The sequence below is a fragment of the Rhinoraja longicauda genome, chromosome 19 (assembly GCF_053455715.1).
Source record: "Rhinoraja longicauda isolate Sanriku21f chromosome 19, sRhiLon1.1, whole genome shotgun sequence".
In the NCBI taxonomy this organism is placed as follows: Eukaryota; Metazoa; Chordata; class Chondrichthyes; order Rajiformes; family Arhynchobatidae; genus Rhinoraja; species Rhinoraja longicauda.
In genome coordinates this window covers 2895607-2919339 of record NC_135971.1, presented here as the reverse complement: position 1 = coordinate 2919339, position 23733 = coordinate 2895607, and the positions used below count along the sequence as shown (strand labels likewise).

The window sequence follows — 23733 nt, the reverse complement described above, 5'->3', positions numbered from 1 at the left end:
ACAAAAACACCCCAACAGAACATATGGACGCTGGCTCAGACAGACAGACTCTCTGTCACGCACACACACATACACACACACACACACACACACACACACACACACACATACACACACACACACACACACACACACACACACACACACACACACACACACACACACACACACACACACACACACACACACACACTTAATCCCACCACCCTTCCCATTCCCAATATCCAGTTAGACACAGAAAGCCCGGAGTAACTCAGCAGGTCGGGCGGAATCTCTGCAGAGAAGGAATGGGTAACGTATCGGGTCCAGGACAAGGGGTCACACAGTTTAAGGATAAGGGGGAAGTCTTTCAGGACCGTTTTTCTTCACACAGAGAGTGGTGAATCTGTGGAATTCTCTGCCGCAGAAGGTAGTTGAGGCCAGTTCATTGGCTATATTTAAGAGGGAGTTAGATGTGGCCCTTGTGGCTAAAGGGATCAGGGGGTATGGAGAGAAGGCAGGTACGGGATACTGAGTTGGATGATCAGCCATGATCATGTTGAATGGCGGTGCGTACAGGCTCGAAGGGCCGAATGGCCTCCTCCTGCACCTATTGTCTATGTTTCTAAGACTCTTCGTCCCCAGGTCCAATCTCTCCCGACCCATGTCCAAGATCCTTCGTCTCTTTAAAGACTTCTACTTTCCGGACCCCCCACTCACTCATCGTTACTGTGGCCGTTCGGTTACTCTACACCTCCACCCCCCACCAGCAAGGCCTTAAAGACCCCCCCACCCCCCCCCCCCCCCCCGTTTCTTCCACGACTGCCGAACCAGCCAATTCCCCTCTGCAATCTCTGAAGATGGGTCTCGACCCGAAACGTCACCGGTTCCTTTTCTCCGGAGATGCTGCCTGACCCGCTGAGTCCCTCCAGCATTTTGGATCCCTCTTCGGTGTAAGCCAGCCTCTGCAGGTCGTTCACATTACCAATACCAGGTTGCCAGCCCAACCCTGCCATTGCAACATGATCAGCCACGATCATGTTGAATGGCGGTGCGTACAGGCTCGAAGGGCCGAATGGCCTACTCCTGCACCTATTGTCTATGTTTCTATGAACCAGCGTTCTTGCCACCTGCAGCTCACAAATGCCCACCCAGGGAAACTTGCTACTGTAGGGAGTAACTGTAGATGCTGGTTTATATCAACGATAGACACAAAGGGACATTATCCAGCACTAAACATTATTCACCTGCTTCCATTTATCATGTATCTGCCCACTGTGGACGGCCTGATTGTGATCATGTATGGTCTTCCCACCGACTTGTCAGCACGCAACAAAAGCTATTCACTGAACCTCGCTCGGTACACAGTAGACAATAGGGCCGAATGGCCTACTCCTGCACCTTCGAGCCTGTACGCACCGCCATTCAATGTGATCATGGCTGATCATCCACAATCAGTACCCCGTTCCTGCCTTCTCCCCGTACCCCCCTGACTCCGCTATCCTTAAGAGCTCTATCCAGCTCTCTCTTGAATGCATTCAGAGAATTGGCCTCCGCTGCCCTCTGAGGCAGAGAATTCCACAGATTCACAACTCTCTGATCTCTTGGACGAAGGGATTAAAAGTGCCATTAGCAAATTTGCCGATGGCACAAAGCTGGGTGGCAGTGTGAACTGCGAGGAAGATGCTATGAGGTTGCAGGGTGACTTGGACAGGTTGTGTGAGTGGGCGGATGCATGGCAGATGCAGTTTAATGTGGATAAGTGTGAGGTTATCCACTTTGGTGGTAAGAATAGGAAGGCAGAGTATTATTTGAACGTTGTCAAGTTAGGAACAGGGGACGTACAACGTGATCTGGGTGTCCTAGTGCATCAGTCACTGAAAGGAAGCATGCAGGTACAGCAGGCAGTGAAGAAAGCCAATGGAATGTCGGCCTTCATAACAAGAGGAGTTGAGTATAGGAGCAAAGAGGTCCTTCTGCAGTTGTACAGGGCCCTAGTGAGACCGCACCTGGAGTACTGTGTGCAGTTTTGGTCTCCAAATTTGAGGAAGGATATTCTTGCTATTGAGGGCGTGCAGCGTAGGTTTACTAGGTTAATTCCCGGAATGGCGGGACTGTCGTATGTTGAAAGACTGGAGCGACTAGGCTTGTATACACTGGAATTTAGAAGGATGAGAGGGGATCTTATCGAAACGCGTAAGATTATTAAGGGGTTGGACACGTTAGAGGCAGGAAACATGTTCCCGATGTTGGGGGAGTCCAGAACCAGGGGCCACACAGTTTAAGAACAAGGGGTCGGCCATTTAGAACGGAGATGAGGAAAAACATTTTCAGTCAGAGAGTTGTGAATCTGTGGAATTCTCTGCCTCAGAAGGCAGTGGAGGCCAATTCTCTGAATGCATTCAAGAGAGAGCTAGATAGAGCTCTTAAGGATAGCGGAGTCAGGGGGTATGGGGAGAAGGCAGGAACGGGGTACTGATTGAGAATGATCAGCCATGATCACATTGAATGGCGGTGCGTACAGGCTCGAAGGGCCGAATGGCCTCCTCCTGCACCTATTGTCCATATTAAAAGCAACAATGGCCATGGCTTTTCATTCTTCACCACCCAGGGGGCTACAAGATGTCGAGGAAGTGTGGAATGGCAGCTAGAGAACCAGTTAGCAACGTGACTGTGCCTTTGTGCACTGTTCCCCCCCCTCAACCTATTCCACCAGTATTCACTGGAGTTTAGAAGGACGAGAGGGGATCTTATAGAGACGTATAAAATCATGAAAGGACTGGACAGGCTAGATGCAGGAAACATGTTCCCAATGTCGGGGGGAGTCCAGAACCAGGGGCCACACACAGTCCAAGAATAAAGGGGAGGCCGTTTAAAACTGAGGCGAGAAGGAACTTTTTCGCCCAGAGAGTTGAGAATGTGTGGAATTCTCTGCCACAGAGGGCAGTGGAGGTCAAATCACTGGATGGATTTAAGAGAGAGTTAGATAGAGCTCTAGGGGGGGGGCTAGTGGAATCGCGGGATATGGGGAGAAGGCAGGCATGGGTTACTGATTGTGGACGATCGGCCGTGATCACAATGAATGGCGATGCGTACAGGCTCGAAGGGCCGAATGGCCTCCTCCTGCACCTATTGTCTATGTTTCTATGAGAAACGCCTCAACAATAGTACAGCTCCAAACTCAATACTGAATCTCAACAGCAAACTCTCGGAAATAGGATCAAAAGAGGGTGAAATAAGCCTTGTATAGAAAGGGCAATTTTGTTTGAAGTGCATTAATAAAACCTCTTCAATATTATCTCCACGGTTGGGTGGAGACCTCTGGTGCCACCTGCACCATTGTTCAGTACCCCACCCACATCTTCAGAAAGAACAATCATTGGATTGAGCCTAGTCCAGACTTCAGTATCGTGAGCAAGGCTAGGCCCCATATCTGAGGATGTTCTGGCTGTGGACAGGGTCTGGAGGAGCTTTTACAACAACGATCCCAGGAACGAGTGGGTTAGCATATGATCAGGGTTTGTGGGCACTGGGCCTGTACTCGCTGGGGGTTAGAAGGTTGAGGGGGAACCTTGTTGAAACTTACAGGATAATGAAAGGCACAGATAGAGTGGATGTGGAGAGGATGTTTCCAGTGGTGGGAGAGTCTAGGATCAGAGGGCACAGCCTCAGAATTAAAGGGCGCTCTTTCAGAAAGGAGGTGAGGAGGAAGTTCTTTAGTCAGACGGTGGTTAATCTGTGGAACTCGTTGCCACAGAGGGCTGTGGAGGCCACAAGTCAGTGGATATATCTAAGGCAGAGATAGACATATTCTTGATTAGAACGGGTGTCAAGGGGAGAAGGGAGATCAGCCATGATTGAATGGCGGATTGGACTCGATGGGCCGAGTGGCCTAACTCTACACCTATAACTTATGAAGGACCAGAGGAAGGGCAAGACTGTGTGTTTGACAAACGGCCCTATGTGTGGACTTGTCCTCTGGGTACTCCGACAGGGCACCTCCATCTGACTGTCGTATGTTGAAAGACTGGAGCGACTAGGCTTGTATACACTGGAATTTAGAAGGATGAGAGGGGATCTTATCGAAACGTATAAGATTATTAAGGGGTTGGACACGTTAGAGGCAGGAAACATGTTCCCAATGTTGGGGGAGTCCAGAACCAGGGGCCACACACAGTTTAAGAATAAGGGGTCGGCCATTTAGAACGGAGATGAGGAAAAACTTTTTCAGTCAGAGAGTTGTGAATCTGTGGAATTCTCTGCCTCAGAAGGCAGTGGAGGCCAATTCTCCGAATGCATTCAAGAGAGAGCTGGATAGAGCTCTTAAGGATAGCGGAGTGAGGGGGTATGGGGAGAAGGCAGGAACGGTGTGAGAGTTGTATTGAGAATGATCAGCCATGATCACATTGAATGGCTCGAAGGGCCAAATGGCCTCCTCCTGCACATATTGTCTATTGTCTATTGAATGGCGGTGCTGGCTTGAAGGGCCAAATGGCCTCCTCCTGCACCTATTGTCTATTGACCATCACCGATGCTTTCAGTTGGGTTCCCAAAGGATGGTGAGAAACTAAGTCAACACAAAAAGCCGTGAAGCACGATTAACTTGCCCTCCCATTCACTCAGCAGCCTGAGGTGCAGCAGTGAGCTTGGAGGGGCCCTGTTGCTTTGCTAACTGGAAGACAGCGAGCCGTGAAAGGCACCAAACGCCGGAGACACTCCGCGGGTCAGGCAGCGCCTCCGGAGATAAGGAAACAGGTGACGTTTCTGGTCGAGGCCCTTCGTCAGACCTGACCACAACACTCTACACAAAGAAACGTGGATAGATAATAAATTACACATTTAAAAAAAGAGGGAATCACAATTGTAAGCTTATATACACACACGCACGCACGCCAGTTAACTACTACCACACTTGCATCTTGCTCGTGGACTACCCTATTTTGGTGAAACGTAGATAATAGGTGCAGGAGGAGGCCGTTTGGCCCTTCGAGCTCAGGTGACGTAGGTAGTAGGCATGTCTGGGTACCGGCTCCAACACACAGTGATGCTCCTCGTATCCCCACAGCCGCCCAGCGGATGTCGGCCGATCCTGCCTTTCCGTGACGTCCACTGCAAATGCTTCAGGCTGCAGCAGGTCCAAGGCCCAGCCCGCTGGCCACACTGGGCCCTGTCAGGGAAGGGCAGTTCCTTGATTCCCACTGCCCATCGCTGACGGCTGGTTCATCGAGGCCCCCTCGGACCACAATTAACGACGAAGCCCAACGTTAAACAAAGACAGCCAGCGAAAACACAAGCCCCCGCGAAATGGCCCACGGACAAGCAGGGAACCGAACACGCAGATAGACACAGAGTGCTGGAGTAACTCAGCGGGTCAGGCAGCATCTGTGGGGAACATGGATAGGTGACGTTTCACAGAGTGCTGGAGTAACTCAGCGGGTCAGGCAGCATCTGTGGGGAACATGGATAGGTGACGTTTCCCAGAGTGCTGGAGTAACTCAGCGGGTCAGGCAGCATCTGTGGAGAGAAGGAATGGGTGGAGATTGAGTTGGGTTGAGTTGAGTTGGGTTGAGTTGGGTTGGGTTGGGTTGAGTTGGGTTGGGTTGGGTTGGGTTGAGTTGGGTTGAGTTGGGTTGGGTTGAGTTGATTGACGTTTCACAAAGTGCTGGAGTAACTCAGCGGGTCGGGCAGCATCTGTGGGGAACATGGATAGGTGACGTTTCACAGAGTGCTGGAGTAACTCAGCGGGTCAGGCAGCATCTGTGGAGAACATGGATAGGTGACGTTTCACAGAGTGCTGGAGTAACTCAGCGGGTCAGGCAGCATCTGTGGAGAGAAGGAATGGGTGGAGATTGAGTTGGGTTGAGTTGAGTTGGGTTGGGTTGAGTTGGTTTGAGTTGGGTTGGGTTGAGTTGGGTTGAGTTGGGTTGGGTTGAGTTGGTTTGAGTTGGGTTGGGTTGAGTTGGGTTGGGTTGAGTTGGGTTGAGTTGGGTTGGGTTGAGTTGGGTTGAGTTGGGTTGGGTTGAGTTGGTTTGAGTTGGGTTGGGTTGAGTTGGTTTGAGTTGGGTTGGGTTGAGTTGGGTTGGGTTGAGTTGGGTTGGGTTGAGTTGGTTTGAGTTGGGTTGGGTTGAGTTGGTTTGAGTTGGGTTGGGTTGAGTTGGTTTGAGTTGGGTTGGGTTGAGTTGGTTTGAGTTGGGTTGGGTTGAGTTGGTTTGAGTTGGGTTGGGTTGGGTTGGTTTGAGTTGGGTTGGGTTGGGTTGGGTTGAGTTGGTTTGGGTTGGGTTGGTTTGAGTTGGGTTGGGTTGGGTTGGGTTGAGTTGGGTTGTGTTGGGTTGGGTTGAGTTGGGTTGGGTTGGGTTGGGTTGAGTTGGGTTGAGTTGGGTTGGGTTGAGTTGGTTTGAGTTGGGTTGGTTTGAGTTGGGTTGGGTTGGGTTGGGTTGAGTTGGGTTGGGTTGGGTTGGGTTGAGTTGGGTTGGGTTGAGTTGGGTTGGGTTGGGTTGAGTTGGGTTGGGTTGAGTTGATTGACGTTTCACAGAGTGCTGGAGTAACTCAGCGGGTCAGGCAGCATCTGTGGAGATCATGGATAGGTGACGTTTCAGGTGTCTCGAAGGGTCACCTATCCATGTTCTCCACAGATGCTGCCTGACCCGCTGAGTTACTCCAGCACTCTGTGAAACGTCACCTATCCATGTTCCCCACAGATGCTGCCCGACCCGCTGAGTTACTCCAGCACTCTGTGTCTGTCTTCGGTTTAAACCAGCACGAGCCCTATCTTACACACCTGGAAATGTGGATTGGTTGGAGGTGAGGGGGGCAAAGTGGGCAAGAGACGGACGGGGAAAGTTATTATGACACAGAGAGTGGTTAGTGCTTGGAACTTGGTGCCGGGGGTGGTGGTGACGGCAGGTACGATAGTGGCATTGAAGAGACTGTTGGATAGGCTCGCTGGAATTTAAAGATTGAGGGGGTGATCTTATAGAAACGTACAAAATTCTTAAGGGGTTGGACAGGCTAGATGCGGGAAGATTGTTCCCGATGTTGGGGAAGTCCAGAACAAGGGGCCACACAGTTTAAGGATAAGGGGGAAGTCTTTTAGGACCGTTTTTCTTCACACAGAGAGTGGAATTCTCTGCCACAGAAGGTAGTTGAGGCCAGTTCGTTGGCTATATTTAAGAGGGAGTTAGATGTGGCCCTTGAGGCTAAAGGGATCAGCGGGTATGGAGAGAAGGCAGGTACGGGATACTGAGTTGGATGATCGGCCATGATCATGTTGAATGGCGGTGCGTACAGGCTCGAAGGGCCGAATGGCCTCCTCCTGCACCTATTGTCTATTGTCAGTAGGCAGTGGAGGCCAATTCTCCGAATGCTTTCAAGAGAGAGCTGGATAGAGCTCTTAAGGATAGCGGAGTCAGGGGGTATGGGGAGAAGGCAGGAACGGGGGTACTGATTGAGAGTGATCAGCCATGATCACATTGAATGGCGGTGCGTACAGGCTCGAAGGGCCGAATAGCCTCCTCCTGCACCTATTGTCTATTGAATGGCGGTGCTGGCTTGAAGGGCCAAATGGCCTCCTCCTGCACATATTGTCTATTGTCTATTGAATGGCGGTGCTGGCTTGAAGGGCCAAATGGCCTCCTCCTGCACCTATTGTCTATTGACCATCACCGATGCTTTCAGTTGGGTTCCCAAAGGATGGTGAGAAACTAAGTCAACACAAAAGGCCGTGAAGAACGATTAACTTGCCCTCCCATTCACTCAGCAGCCTGAGGTGCAGCAGTGAGCTTGGAGGGGCCCTGTTGCTTTGCTAACTGGAAGACAGCGAGCCGTGAAAGGCACCAAACGCCGGAGACACTCCGCGGGTCAGGCAGCGCCTCCGGAGATAAGGAAACAGGTGACGTTTCTGGTCGAGGCCCTTCGTCAGACCTGACCACAACACTCTACACAAAGAAACGTGGATAGATAATAAATTACACATTTAAAAAAAGAGGAAATCACAATTGTAAGCTTATATACACACACGCACGCACGCACGCACGCACGCCAGTTAACTACTACCACACTTGCATCTTGCTCGTGGACTACCCTATTTTGGTGAAACGTAGATAATAGGTGCAGGAGGAGGCCGTTTGGCCCTTCGAGCTCAGGTGACGTAGGTAGTAGGCATGTGTCGGTACCGGCTCCAACACACAGTGATGCTCCTCGTATCCCCACAGCCGCCCAGCGGATGTCGGCCGATCCTGCCTTTCCGTGACGTCCACTGCAAATGCTTCAGGCTGCAGCAGGTCCAAGGCCCAGCCCGCTGGCCACACTGGGCCCTGTCAGGGAAGGGCAGTTCCTTGATTCCCACTGCCCATCGCTGACGGCTGGTTCATCGAGGCTCCCTCGGCCCACAATTAACGACGAAGCCCAACGTTAAACAAAGACAGCCAGCGAAAACACACAAGCCCCCGCGAAATGGCCCACGGACAAGCAGGGAACCGAACACGCAGATAGACACAGAGTGCTCAGCGGGTCAGGCAGCATCTGTGGAGAACATGGATAGGTGACGTTTCACAGAGTGCTGGAGTAACTCAGCGGGTCAGGCAGCATCTGTGGAGAGAAGGAATGGGTGGAGATTGAGTTGGGTTGAGTTGAGTTGGGTTGAGTTGGGTTGGGTTGGGTTGAGTTGGGTTGGGTTGAGTTGGGTTGAGTTGGGTTGGGTTGAGTTGATTGACGTTTCACAAAGTGCTGGAGTAACTCAGCGGGTCGGGCAGCATCTGTGGGGAACATGGATAGGTGACGTTTCACAGAGTGCTGGAGTAACTCAGCGGGTCAGGCAGCATCTGTGGAGAACATGGATAGGTGACGTTTCACAGAGTGCTGGAGTAACTCAGCGGGTCAGGCAGCATCTGTGGAGAGAAGGAATGGGTGGAGATTGAGTTGGGTTGAGTTGAGTTGGGTTGGGTTGAGTTGGTTTGAGTTGGGTTGGGTTGAGTTGGGTTGAGTTGGGTTGGGTTGAGTTGGGTTGAGTTGGGTTGGGTTGAGTTGGTTTGGGTTGAGTTGGTTTGAGTTGGGTTGGGTTGAGTTGGTTTGAGTTGGGTTGGGTTGAGTTGGGTTGGGTTGAGTTGGTTTGAGTTGGGTTGGGTTGAGTTGGTTTGAGTTGGGTTGGGTTGAGTTGGGTTGGGTTGAGTTGGGTTGAGTTGGGTTGGGTTGGGTTGAGTTGGGTTGGGTTGAGTTGGGTTGAGTTGGGTTGGGTTGAGTTGGTTTGAGTTGGGTTGGTTTGAGTTGGGTTGGGTTGGGTTGGGTTGGGTTGAGTTGGTTTGGGTTGAGTTGGGTTGAGTTGGGTTGGGTTGAGTTGGGTTGAGTTGGGTTGGGTTGAGTTGGGTTGAGTTGGGTTGGGTTGAGTTGGGTTGAGTTGGGTTGGGTTGAGTTGGTTTGAGTTGGGTTGGGTTGAGTTGGTTTGAGTTGGGTTGGGTTGGGTTGGGTTGAGTTGATTGACGTTTCACAAAGTGCTGGAGTAACTCAGCGGGTCAGGCAGCATCTGTGGAGAACATGGATGGGTGAGTGTTTCACAGAGTGCTGGAGTAACTCAGCGGGTCGGGCAGCATCTGTGGAGAACATGGATAGGTGGCGTTTCACAGAGTGCTGGAGTAACTCAGCGGGTCAGGCAGCATCTGTGGAGATCATGGATAGGTGACGTTTCAGGTGTCTCGAAGGGCCACCCATTCCTGCTCTCCACAGATGCTGCCTGACCCGCTGAGTTACTCCAGCACTCTGTGAAACGTCACCTATCCATGTTCTCCACAGATGCTGCCTGACCCGCTGAGTTACTCCAGCACTCTGTGTCTGTCTTCGGTTTAAACCAGCACGAGCCCTATCTTACACACCTGGAAATGTGGATTGGTTGGAGGTGAGGGGGGCAAAGTGGGCAAGAGACGGACGGGGAAAGTTATTATGACACAGAGAGTGGTTAGTGCTTGGAACTTGGTGCCGGGGGTGGTGGTGACGGCAGGTACGATAGTGGCATTGAAGAGACTGTTGGATAGGCTCGCTGGAATTTAGAAGATTGAGGGGGGGATCTTATAGAAACGTACAAAATTCTTAAGGGGTCGGACAGGCTAGACGCGGGAAGATTGTTCCCGATGTTGGGGAAGTCCAGAACAAGGGGCCACACAGTTTAAGGATAAGGGGGAAGTCTTTTAGGACCGTTTTTCTTCACACAGAGAGTGGAATTCTTTGCCACAGAAGGTAGTTGAGGCCAGTTCGTTGGCTATATTTAAGAGGGAGTTAGATGTGGCCCTTGAGGCTAAAGGGATCAGCGGGTATGGAGAGAAGGCAGGTACGGGATACTGAGTTGGATGATCGGCCATGATCATGTTGAATGGCGGTGCGTACAGGCTCGAAGGGCCGAATGGCCTACTCCTGCACCTATTGTCTATGTTTCTATGTAGGGAAGGATGAGGATTATGTGCAGGTAGATAAGAGATGCTGTTGGCATCATGTCCGGCACAGACATTGTGGGCCGAAGGGCCTGTTCTGGTGCGATTCTGCAACATAGGTGGTTGTGCAGCATGGAAACGGGCCGCTCGGCCCACCTCACGGTGGCGTTGAGACTAGCCCCTCTCCACAGGGGCTTGGCCCTGTAACCACAGCCCAGTCTGACGGGCCACACTGAGGGGGGGGGGGTGGGGGGCAGGGTAGTGGGCACAGGGTGATGGTGAACACAGGTTACGTGTGGAGGAACAGCACAATGAATTGTACAAACACCACCATTCCCTCATTTTCCCATAGACCAGTGGTATAGGGTTAGGGTCAGGGTCAGGGTTAAGGTCAGGGTCAGGGTTAAGGTCAGGGTTAGGGTCAGGGTCAGGGTCAGGGTTAGGGTCAGGGTCAGGGTCAGGGTCAGGGTTAGGGTCAGGGTCAGGGTTAGGGTCAGGGTCAGGGTCAGGGTCAGGGTCAGGGTCAGGGTTAGGGTCAGGGTCAGGGTTAGGGTCAGGGTCAGGGTCAGGGTCAGGGTCAGGGTCAGGGTCAGGGTCAGGGTCAGGGTCAGGGTCAGTGTTAGGGTCAGGGTCAGGGTCAGGGTTAGGGTCAGGGTTAGGGTCAGGGTCAGTGTCAGGGTTTGGGTTAGGGTCAGGGTTAGGGTTAGGGTTAGGGTTAGGGTCAGGGTTAGGGTCAGGGTTTGGGTTAGGGTCAGGGTTAGGGTTAGGGTTAGGGTTAGGGTCAGGGTTAGGGTTAGGGTTAGGGTCAGGGTTAGTGTCAGGTTTGGGTTAGGGTCAGGGTTAGGGTCAGGGTTAGGGTCAGGGTGCAGTCCCATGGCACATCCCCACCCCCCACCAGCACACCCCAGCAGAATATTTAAGGGCCGCTCAGAGCAGAAGGTCAATTGTCCAGTCAGTGGTGAGAACATTGCCTGAATTTGGTGCCAGCCCCTTGGAATGTGTGTCTCAGCGCCCACTGAGGTTTGTCTGCAGGGCAGGGCTCCAGACGATGGGCGTCTAGACGGCTGGGAGGGAATGCCCGTCTAGCCCTTGCTTCCTGGTCTAGACGGCTGGGAAGGGGAGGGGAGAGGGGGAGAGCGAATTTAGAAGGATGAGAGGGGATCTTATCGAAACGTATAAGATTATTAAGGGGTTGGACACGTTAGAGGCAGGAAACATGTTCCCAATGTTGGGGGAGTCCAGAACCAGGGGCCACACAGTTTAAGAATAAGGGGTCGGCCATTTAGAACGGAGATGAGTAAGAACTTTTTCAGTCAGAGAGTGGAGAAGGTGTGGAATTCTCTGCCTCAGAAGGCAGTGGAGGCCAGTTCGTTGGATGCTTTCAAGAGAGAGCTGGATAGAGCTCTTAAGGATAGCGGAGTGAGGGGGTATGGGGAGAAGGCAGGAACGGGGTACTGATTGAGAATGATCAGCCATGATCGCATTGAATGGCGGTGCTGGCTCGAAGGGCTGAATGGCCTCCTCCTGCACCTATTGTCTATTGTCTATTGTCTATTAAGGGGTTGGACACGTTAGAGGCAGGAAACATGTTCCCAATGTTGGGGGAGTCCAGAACCAGGGGCCACACACAGTTTAAGAATAAGGGGTCGGCCATTTAGAACTGAGATGAGGAAAAACTTTTTCAGTCAGAGAGTTGTGAATCTGTGGAATTCTCTGCCACAGAGGGCAGTGGAGGCCAATTCTCTGAATGCATTCAAGAGAGAGCTGGATAGAGCTCTTAAGGATAGCGGAGTCAGGGGGTACGGGGAGAAGGCAGGAACGGGGTACCGATTGAGAATGATCAGCCATGATCGCATTGAATGGCGGTGCGTACAGGCTCGAAGTGCCAAATGGCCTCCTCCTACACCTATTGCCTATTGTCTATTGTCTAATATAAACAATTCAACAGTAAAATAAATGTTATTATTGCAACATCAGCTTCAAAACTAAAAACGTACGCAGTTAAATTCATGGCGAGCAATTTATTTGCTCTAATCATAACATGCAAATAGAGATTATCTCACCGACCACCGAACCGTATGATTCTCCAGAGGCTGCGATGCCCAATAAGACAGAATTTCACTAATACACCTTCATGGATGAAACAAAATACAACCCCAGAACATCAAAGCACCAAGACACGTAGCTGGGTGGCAGTGTTAGCTGTGAGGAGGATGCTAGAAGGCTGCAGGGTGACTTGGATAGATTAGGTGAGTGGGCAGATGCATGGCAGATGCAGTATAATGTGGATAAATGTGAGGTTATCCACTTTGGCGGCAAGAACAGGAAAGCAGAGTATTACCTGAATGGTGGCCGATTAGGAGAAGGGGAGATGCAACGAGACCTGGGTGTCGTGGTGCACCAGTCATTGAAAGTAGGCATGCAGGTGCAGCAGGCAGTGAAGAAAGCCAATGGTATGTTGGCGTTCATAGCGAGGGGATTTGAGTATAGGAGCAGGGAGGTTCTGCTGCAGTTGTACAGGGCCTTGGTGAGACCGCACCTGGAGTATTGAGTACAGTTTTGGTCTCCTAATCTGAGGAAAGACGTTCTTGCCTTAGAGGGAGTACAGAGAAGGTTCACCAGATTGATCCCTGGGATGGCAGGACTTTCATATGAAGAAAGACTGGATAGACTCGGCTTGTACTCGCTGGAATTTAGAAGATTGAGGGGAGATCTTATAGAAACTTACAAAATCCTTAAGGGGTTGGACAGGCTAGATGCGGGAAGATTGTTCCCGATGTTGGGGAAGTCCAGAACCAGGGGTCACACAGTTTAAGGATAAGGGGGAAGTCTTTTAGGACCGGTTGTTTTCACACAGAGAGTGGTGAGTCTGTGGAATTCTCTGCCACAGAAGGTAGTTGAGGCCAGTTCATTGGCTATATTTAAGAGGGAGTTAGATGTGTCCCTTGTGGCTAAAGGGATCAGGGGGTACGGAGAGAAGGCAGGTGCGGGATACTGAGTTGGATGATCAGCCATGATCATATTGAATGGCGGTGCATACAGGCTCGAAGGGCCGAATGGCCTACTCCTGCACCTATTTTCTATGTTTCTATGTTTCGATAAAAGCACGCGTTTATTCTTCATCAGACGAGTCTCTTTCAGATGTATACATCATGAAGAAAGTGTCTGGTCTTTTTTGGGCCCAGGTCTCACAATCTCAAAGCCAAGAAAGCTAAACTTGCGAAGTAGTGGAGCTCGATCATCCCTGTTCTTGTTGAAGACATGTCCAAAGTGAGGATGTCCTTCAGCGAATTCAAGCAGGATGGTAAAGCTTTCTTTGCGTCCTTCAGGCAATGCCCCACCTGGGAGTTCAATATACAGATTGTTATATAACATATAACATATAACAACTACAGCATGGAAACAGGCCTGTCCGGCCCTACCAGTCCACGCCGACCATTCTCCCTGACCTAGTCTCATCTACCTGCACTCAGACCATAACCCTCCAATCCCCTCTTATCCATATACCTATCCAATTTACTCTTAAATAATAAAATCGAGCCTGCCTCCACCACTTCCACCGGAAGCCCATTCCATACAGCCACCACCCTCTGAGTAAAGAAGTTACCCCTCATGTTACCCCCTAAACTTTTGTCCCTCAATTCTGAAGCTATGTCCCCTTGTTGGAATCTTCCCCGCTCTCAAAGGGAAAAGCCTACCCACGTCAACTCTGTCCGTCCCTCTCAAAATTTTAAAAACCTCTATCAAGTCCCCCCTCAACCTTCTACGCTCCAAAGAATAAAGACCCAACCTGTTCAACCTCTCTCTGTAGCCTAAGTGCTGAAACCCAGGCAACATTCTAGTAAATCTCCTCTGTACCCTCTCCATTTTGTTGACATCCTTCCTATAATTTGGCGACCAGAACTGCACACCATACTCCAGATTCGGCCTCACCAATGCCCTGTACAATCTCAACATTACATCCCAACTTCTATACTCGATGCTCTGATTTATAAAGGCAAGCATACCAAACGCCTTCTTCACCACCCTATCCACATGAGATTCCACCTTCAGGGAACAATGCACAGTTATTCCCAGATCCCTCTGTTCCACTGCATTCCTCAATTCCCTACCATTTACCCTGTACGTCCTATTTTGATTTGTCCTACCAAAATGCAGCATTTACAGCTCCCCAGTGAACAATTCTTGTATCAGTAAGCTTGGACTGGAAGTGAAGTATTCTAGTCCTGCTGCCTGCACTCAAGTTGGGCCGAAGGGCCTGTTTCCATGCGGTGTGACTCTATAAGGAACAGCATGGACGAGTTGGGCAAATAGGTGCAGGAGGAGGCCATTCGGCCCTTCGAGCCTGTACGCACCGCCATCCATTGTGATCATGGCTGATCATCCACAATCAGTAACCCGTGCCTGCCTTCTCCCCATATCCCTTGATACCACTAGCCCCCTAGAGCTCTATCTAACTCTCTCTTAAATCCATCCAGTGAATCGGCCTCCACTGCCCTCTGTGGCAGAGAATTCCACACATTCACAACTCTCTGGGAGAAAAGGTTTCTTTTTCTCACCTCAGTTTTAAATGGCCTCCCCTTTATTCTTAGACTGTGTGTGGCCCCTGGTTCTGGACTCCCCCAACATTGGGAACATTTTTCCTGCATCTAGCTTGTCCAGTCCTTTTATAATTTTATACGTCTCTTGGTTCTGGACTCTCTGCCTCAGAAGGCAGTGGGGGCCAATTCTCTGAATGCATTCAAGAGAGAGCTGGATAGAGCTCTTAAGGATAGCGGAGTCAGGGGGTATGGGGAGAAGGCAGGAACGGGGTACTGATTGAGAATGATCAGCCATGATCACATTGAATGGCGGTGCGTACAGGCTCGAAGGGCCGAATGGCCTCCTCCTGCACCTATTGTCCATATTAAAAGCAACAATGGCCATGGCTTTTCATTCTTCACCACCCAGGGGGCTACAAGATGTCAAGGAAGTGTGGAATGGCAGCTAGAGTCCCAGTTATCAACGTGCACCTGTTGTCTATTGAGTCCCCCAACACTGGGAACATTTTTCCTGCATCTAGCTTGTCCAGTCCTTTTTATAATTTTATACGTCTCCACAAGACGTCTAAAGGTCTGTTCATTCCCTCCACAGACGCTGCCTGACCCGATGAGATTCTCCGGCACAATAGACAACAGGTGCAGGAGGAGGCCATTCGGCCCATCGAGCCTGTACGCACCGCCATTCAATGTGATCATGGCTGATCATTCTCAATCAGTACCCCGTTCCTGCCTTCTCCCCATACCCCCTGACTCCGCTATCCTTAAGAACTCTATCCAGCTCTCTCTTGAATGCATTCAGAGAATTGGCCTCCAATGCCTTCTGAGGCAGAGAATTCCACAGATTCACAACTCTCTGACTGAAAAAGTTTTACCTCATCTCAGTTCTAAATGGCCTACCCCTTATTCTTAAACTGTGTGGCCCCTTGTTCTGGACTCCCCCAACATTGGGAACATGTTTCCTGCCTTTAACGTGTCCAAACCCTTAATAATCTTATACGTTTCGATAAGATCCCCTCTCATCCTTCTAAATTCCAGTGTATACAAGCCTAGTTGCTCCAGTCTTTCAACATATGACAGTCCCGCCATTCCAGGAATTAACCTAGTAAACCTACGCTGCACGCCCTCAATAGCAAGAATATCCTTCCTCAAATTTGGAGACCAAAACTGCACACAGTACTCCAGGTGCGGTCTCACTAGGGCCCTGTACAACTGCAGAAGGACCTCTTTGCTCCTATACTCAACTCCTCTTTGTGCTTTGATCGACCGGGGTTCACTGAGTCGGTATAAAGTGGCTGAATGTTCCAAATGTCCGCTGAGTGCAGGAACAGAAACAATCCTCTCTCAAGGGCAGTCGGTCGAAGAGCCGCTCGCTGATCGGAAACTAATGTTTCAACATGACCTGCAAGAAATACATGCGTGGTCAGCAAAAGGCGTGGGTTTGGCCCGGCTCACAACCTACCCCCAACCCCCCCTCCCTCCCCAATCACACCGAGTTCCGGACATTCCCTCGCTAGTAGCTAATCCGAAAACATCGCGTAACCTTCAGACAAGTCAATTCCCCCAAATATGGACTCGGTAGAAAACCAAAACCAAGACGCAGGGTGAAGTGTAAACAAGTTGTGGTCAAACTCTGTCTCCAACACCAACTGCCCACAGGTAATCCCAGCCTCCCCCCTTATCACACCCCCCTTATCACACCCCCCTTATCACAGCCCCCTTATCACAGCCCCCACCCTCCCAATCACACACCCACCCTCCTTATCACAGCCCCCTTATCACAGCCCCCACCCTCCCAATCACACACCCACCCTCCTTATCACAGCCCCCTTATCACAGCCCCCTTATCACAGCCCCCTTATCACAGCCCCCCACCCTCCCAATCACACCCCCCCAATCACATGCCCCACCCCTCCCCCCTTATCACAGCCCCCTTATCACAGGTAATCCCACCCTCCCCTTCTCCGAATCACAGGCCCCCACCCCCCCAATCACATGCCCCACCCCTCCCCAAAACACCTCCCAATCACACCACCCCTCCCAATCACCCCCCCAATCACACGTCCACACCCTCACAATCACACGCCCCCCCCAATCACACCCCCCCCCAATCACACCCCCCCAATCACATTCCCCTACCCCTCCCTAAATCACACCCCCCAATCACACCCCCCCAATCACATGCCCCACCCTCCCAATCACACCCCCCCCAATCACACGCCCCACCCTCCCCAAATCACCCCCCCCCCAATCACATGCCCCACCCTCCCAATCACACCCCCCCCAATCACACGCCCCACCCTCCCCAAATCACCCCCCCAATCACATGCCCCACCCTCCCAATCACACCCCCCCCAATCACATGCCCCACCCTCCCCAAATCACCCCACCCCCAATCACACGCCCCACCCTCCCAATCACATGCCCCCACCCCTCCCCAAATCAAACACCCCCCAATCACACCCCCCAATCACACCCCCCAATCACACGCCCCCACCCCTCCCCAAATCACCCCCCCCCCAATCACAGGTCTACTACCCAAACCCTCTCCCAAACACACACCCCATCCCATCCCCTCACCAACATCACGGCCCCAACTCCACCCCTCCCCCATCAAACAGTCCCCCCTTCCCATCCACTACATATGACCCCCCCACCCATCCCCACCCACCCATCCCCACCCATCCCCACCCACCCCACACACCCCACACACCCCCACCCATCCCACACACCCCCACCCATCCCCACCCACCCCACACACCCCCAGCCACCGTCTCCACGACACCCTCCCCTCCCACCCCACCCCCCACTGTCCCCTCCCCCCACACACACCACCCCCCACCCACACCACCCCCACCCCCCCACCCACACCACCCATCCCCCCACCCCACCCTCACCACCCCCCAACCCCACCCCCCCACTCACACCACCCCATCCTCCCCACCCACACCACCCATCCCCCCACCCCACCCCCCACCCTCCCCACCCGCCAACACGACCCCCCCACCCCACCCTCCCCTCCCCCCACACGCACCACCCCAACCCCCCACCCACACCAACCCCCAAACCCCCACCCACCCTATCCCCACACACACCTCCCCACCGACACCACCCATCCCCACCCCACCCTCACCACCCACCAACACGACCCCACCCACCCCACCTCCCACACCCCCCCAACCCCCCACCCACACCACCCATCCCCACCCCACCCCCACCCTCACCACCCTCCAACACGACCCCCCCCACCCCACCCCCCACCCTCCCCTCCCCCACCCTCCCCCCACACACTAAACCCCACCCTCCCCACCCCCCACCCACACCACCCCCCAACCCCCCACCCACACCACCCTGCCCCCCACACCACACCCCCCACACATCCCCCCACACCACCCCCCCTCCGCCCCACCCGCACCACCCATCCCCCCACCCCACCCCCCACCTTAACCACCCTCCCAACCCCACCCCCCCACCCACACCACCCCCCACCCACCCCTACCACCCCCACCCACACCACACCACCCCACCAACCCATCCCACCCCACACCACCCAACCCCACCCTCCCCTCCCTGTCAGATACATTTGGACAGATATTTGGATTAGAGAGGGGTTGGAGAGATATGGGCCAAATGGGACTAGCCCAGGTGGGCCGAATGGCCTGTTTCCGTGCTGTACAGCTCTGTTATTCAAGGATTAAGAGAACATTCAGTCCACTAAATCCACACAGTATTCTAGTAGAAGGTAGACACAGAGTGCTGGAGTAACTCAGCGGGTCAGGCAGCATCTGTGGAGAACATGGATAGGTGACGTTTCACAAAGTGCTGGAGTAACTCAGCGGGTCGGGCAGCATCTGTGGAGAGAAGGAATGGGTGATGTTTCGGGTGGAGGCCGTTCTCCCACGGGGAAAGGCCACAACATCGTACAGTCACACAGCGCTCAAAACAGGCTCTTCGGCCCAACTTGCCAATGCTGACCCACTGGTCCCACTTGCCCGCGTTTGGCCCGTGTGCATCCAAAACCTTCCGTATCCATGTAGCTGTCCAAATGTCTTTCAATAGACAATAGGTGCAGGAGGAGGCCATTCGGCCCTTCGAGCCAGCACTGCCATTCACCGTGATCATGGCTGATCATTCTCAATCAGTACCCCGTTCCTGCCTTCTCCCCATACCCCCTGACTCCACTATCCTTAAGAGCTCTATCTAGCTCTCTATTGAATGCATTCAGAGAATTGGCCTCCACCGCCTTTCTTAGAAACATAAAAACATAGAAAATAGGTGCAGGAGTAGGCCATTCGGCCCTACGAGCCTGTACGCACCGCCATTCAATATGATCATGGCTGATCATCCAACTCAGTATCCCGTACCTGCCTTCTCTCCATACCCCCTGATCCCTTTAGCCACAAGGGCCACATCTAACTCCCTCTTAAATATAGCCAATGAACTGGCCTCAACTACCTTCTGTGGCAGAGAATTCCACCGATTCACCACTCTCTGTGTGAAAAAAAACGTTCTCATCTCGGTCCTAAAAGACTTCCCCCTTATCCTTAAACTGTGTGACCCCTTGTTCTGGACTCCCCCAACATTGGGAACAATCTTCCCGCATCTAGCCTGTCCAACCCCTTAAGAATTCTGTACGTTTCTATAAGATTCCCCCCTCAATCTTCTAAATCCCAGCGAGTACAAGCCGAGTCTATCCAGTCTTTCTTCATATGAAAGTCCCGCCATCCCAGGAATCAATCTGGTGAACCTTCTCTGTACTCCCTCTATGGCAAGAACGTCTTTCCTCAGATTAGGAGACCAAAGCTGCCATCTCAGGGATCAAATCTGGTGAACCTTCTCTGTACTCCCTCTATGGCAAGAATTTTGTAACTTTCTATAAGATCCCTCCTCAATCTTCTAATGTAGTGGTGGCACCTGCCTCCACTACCTCCTCTGGCAGCTGACTCCAAGTACCCACCAAGCCCAGAGGAGGTAAGAAGACCCCACAAGCCCAGGCTAACAGCTTCCTCGGTGCACCACATCAACATAGGCAGTTATTCCTCTTCTCCAGCTAGCCTCTCCGGCGGAGTTCCACAAGGCTCCATCCTGGGCCCCATTCTCTTCTCTCTATACATGCTCCCCCTTGGCCAAATCATTCAAAGGCACGGCATTTCTTTCCACTGCTATGCCGATGACACTCAGCTTTACCTCCCCCTGAAACCCAACAACCAGTCAAATTTAAATAGCCTCTTACACTGCCTTGAGGACATAAAATGTTGGATGGCACAGAACTTCCTCCAATTAAATGGGAGCAAGTCTGAGGTCATCATATTCGCCCCCCCCCCCGACTCCATCAAATCGATAACAGGCAGTCTTGGAAGCCTATCCTGCCTAGTCAAACCGCATGTCAAAAACCTCGCCGTGATATTTGACTCTGCATTAAAGTTTGACAAGCAAGTCAACGCTTGTGGTAAAAGCCAGCTTCTTCCAACTTCGTACCAGAGCTAAAATCAAACCTTTCCTCCAATTCGACGACACTGAAAAAAATCATTCACGCTTTCATTTCAATAGACAATAGACAATAGACAATAGGTGCAGGAGGAGGCCATTCAACCCTTCGAGCCTGTACGCACCGCCATTCAATGCGATCATGGCTGATCACTCTCAATCAGTACCCCGTTCCTGCCTTCTCCCCATACCCCCTGACTCCACTATCCTTAAGAGCTCTATCCAGCTCTTTCTTGAAAGCATCCAACGAACTGGCCTCCACTGCCTTCTGAGGCAGAGAATTCCACACCTTCACCACTCTCTGACTGAAAAAGTTCTTCCTCATCTCCATTCTAAATGGCCTACCCCTTATTCTTAAACTGTGGCCCCTTGTTCTGGACTCCCCCAACATTGGGAACATGTTTCCTGCCTCTAATGTGTCCAATCCCCTAATTATCTTATATGTTTCAATAAGATCCCCCCTCATCCTTCTAAATTCCAGTGTATACAATCCCAATCGCTCCAGCCTTTCAACATACGACAGTCCCGCCATTCCGGGAATCAACCTAGTGAACCTACGCTGCACGCCCTCAATAGCAAGAATATCCTTCCTCAAATTTGGAGACCAAAACTGCACACAGTACTCCAGGTGCGGTCTCACTAGGGCCCGGTACAACTGCACACAGTACTCCAGGTGCGGTCTCACCAGGGCCCGGTACAACTGCAGAAGGACCTCTTTGCTCCTATACTCAACTCCTCTTGTTATGAAGGCCAACATGCCATTGGCTTTCTTCACTGCCTGCTGTACCTGCATGCTTCCTTTCATTGACTGATGCACTAGGACACCCAGATCTCGTTGAACTCCCCCTCCTCCTAACTTGACACCATTCAGATAATAATCTGCCTTTCTATTCTTACTTCCAAAGTGAATAACCTCACACTTATCTACATTAAACTGCATCTGCCATGCATCCGCCCACTCACACAACCTGTCCAAGTCACCCTGCATCTTCCTCACAATTCACACTGCCCCCCCCAGCTTTGGATCATCTGCACAATGTAGTCGTGGCACCTGCCTCCACTACCTCCTCTGGCAGCTGACTCCAAGTGCCCACCAAAGCCCAGAGGAGGTAAGAAGACCCCCCCACAAGCCCAGGCGTACAGCCTCCTCGGGGCACCACATTTGAGAGACGCATTGCGCTCCGAGTTGCCTTCATGGTCCACCTTAAATCTCTGAGCTCGTCCTTGGGGAAGATCGTTGCCATTGGGAGGGGAGGGGAAGGGGAGGGGAGGGGAGGGTGGTGATGTTGGAGGGGGTAGGTGGGGGCGGGTTCTGTGTGTGTGTGTGTGTGTGTGTGTGTGTGTGTTTTGTTACGCTGCGCAACTTTTTGCCAAACCTCCCCCGAAGTCGCGCTGAATGTTCGCTCCTTGAGTGATTGAGTGACCGCCCGACTTTCACTCCCATCCCTCTGACGGTCGCTCGGGAGGTCGCCGAGTCTTCGGGTTGTCCCCCCAAGCCTCCCCAAGCCCCCCACCACCAAACCCAACCCATCTGTGCGATCTGTGTCTCTCCCTGGACCCCCCCCCACCCCCCCCCAATGAAGCCGGCCGCCTAGATGCGCAATATGGCATCTGGTCACTCCACTCTCAGCCTGGAGGATGAATTGAACTGCCCTCTTTGCCTGGAGCTCTACTCCGACCCGGTCATCCTGGACTGCGGCCACGACTTCTGCAGGGACTGCATCGCCAAGAAATGGGACGGGGAGACCGAGGCGAGGTGCCCCGAGTGCGGGCAGGTCTTCCCGGAGAAGACCTTCAAGGCCAACCGTGCCCTGGGCAAGTTGGTGAAGAAGAGCAGGAACATCTCCCTCAACCTGAAGGTGAAGGGCAACCGGCCTTTCTGCCTGGACCACGAGGAAGAGCTCAAGCTCTTCTGCGAGACGGACAAGAAGCTGATCTGCGTGGTATGTCTGGACCGGAGAGATGGCCGCAGCCACAAGGCGCACAACTTCATGTTGATCAACGAGGCGGTGGAGATCTACAAGGTGATACTCTTCCATCCACTACATCCCCCCCACACACCCCCCCCCCATCTCTCAATCTCTCAATCCTGTCCCCCACCATCTCCCCCACTATCTCCCCCACTATCTCCCCCACTATCTCCCCCACTATCTCCCCCCACCCACATCGCTCCATCTTCTCCCCCAATATCTCCCCCATTATCTCCCCCCACCCACATCGCTCCATCTTCTCCCCCACTATCTCCCCCCCCCCCACATCCCCCCCACACCCCCCCATCTCTCAATCTCTCAATCCTGTCCCCCACTATCTCCCCCACTATCTCCCCCACTATCTCCCCCCACCCACATCGCTCCATCTTCTCCCCCACTATCTCCCCCACTATCTCCCCCCACCCACATCGCTCCATCTTCTCCCCCACTATCTCCCCCACTATCTCCCCCATTATCTCCCCCCCACCCACATCGCTCCATCTTCTCCCCCACTATCTCCCCCCACCCACATCGCTCCATCTTCTCCCCCACTATCTCTCCACCACTATCTCCCCCCCCCCACATCCCCCCACACCCCCCCATCTCTCAATCTCTCAATCCTGTCCCCCACTATCTCCCCCACTATCTCCCCCATTATCTCCCCCCCCCCACATCGCTCCATCTTCTCCCCCACTATCTCCCCCCTTCCACATCGCTCCATCTTCTCCCCTATTATCTCCCCCCACCCACATCGCTCCATCTTCTCCCCCACTATCTCCCCCACTATCTCCCCCATTATCTCCCCCCCACCCACATCGCTCCATCTTCTCCCCCACTATCTTCTCCCCCACTATCTCCCCCCCCCCACACATCCCCCCCACACCCCCCATCTCTCAATCTCTCAATCCTGTCCCCCACTATCTCCCCCACTATCTCCCCCATTATCTCCCCCCCCCACATCGCTCCATCTTCTCCCCCACTATCTCCCCCACCCCCACATCGCTCCATCTTCTCCCCCACTATCTCCCCCACCCCCACATCGCTCCATCTTCTCCCCCACTATCTCCCCCACTATCTCCCCCCACCCACATCGCTCCATCTTCTCCCCCACTATCTCCCCCACTATCTCCCCCATTATCTCCCCCCACCCACATCGCTCCATCTTCTCCCCCACTATCTCCCCCCACCCACATCGCTCCATCTTCTCCCCCACTATCTCTCCACCACTATCTCCCCCCCCCCCACATCCCCCCACACCCCCCCATCTCTCAATCTCTCAATCCTGTCCCCCACTATCTCCCCCACTATCTCCCACACTATCTCCCCCCCACCCACATCGCTCCA

General features: G+C 52.8%; 1 protein-coding gene across 1 annotated transcript in view; it reads left to right on the top strand.

Moving 5' to 3' along the window:
* LOC144603008 (zinc-binding protein A33-like) overlaps positions 1–23733 on the top strand; it is an 852507-nt gene that overhangs the window by 667409 nt on the left and 161365 nt on the right.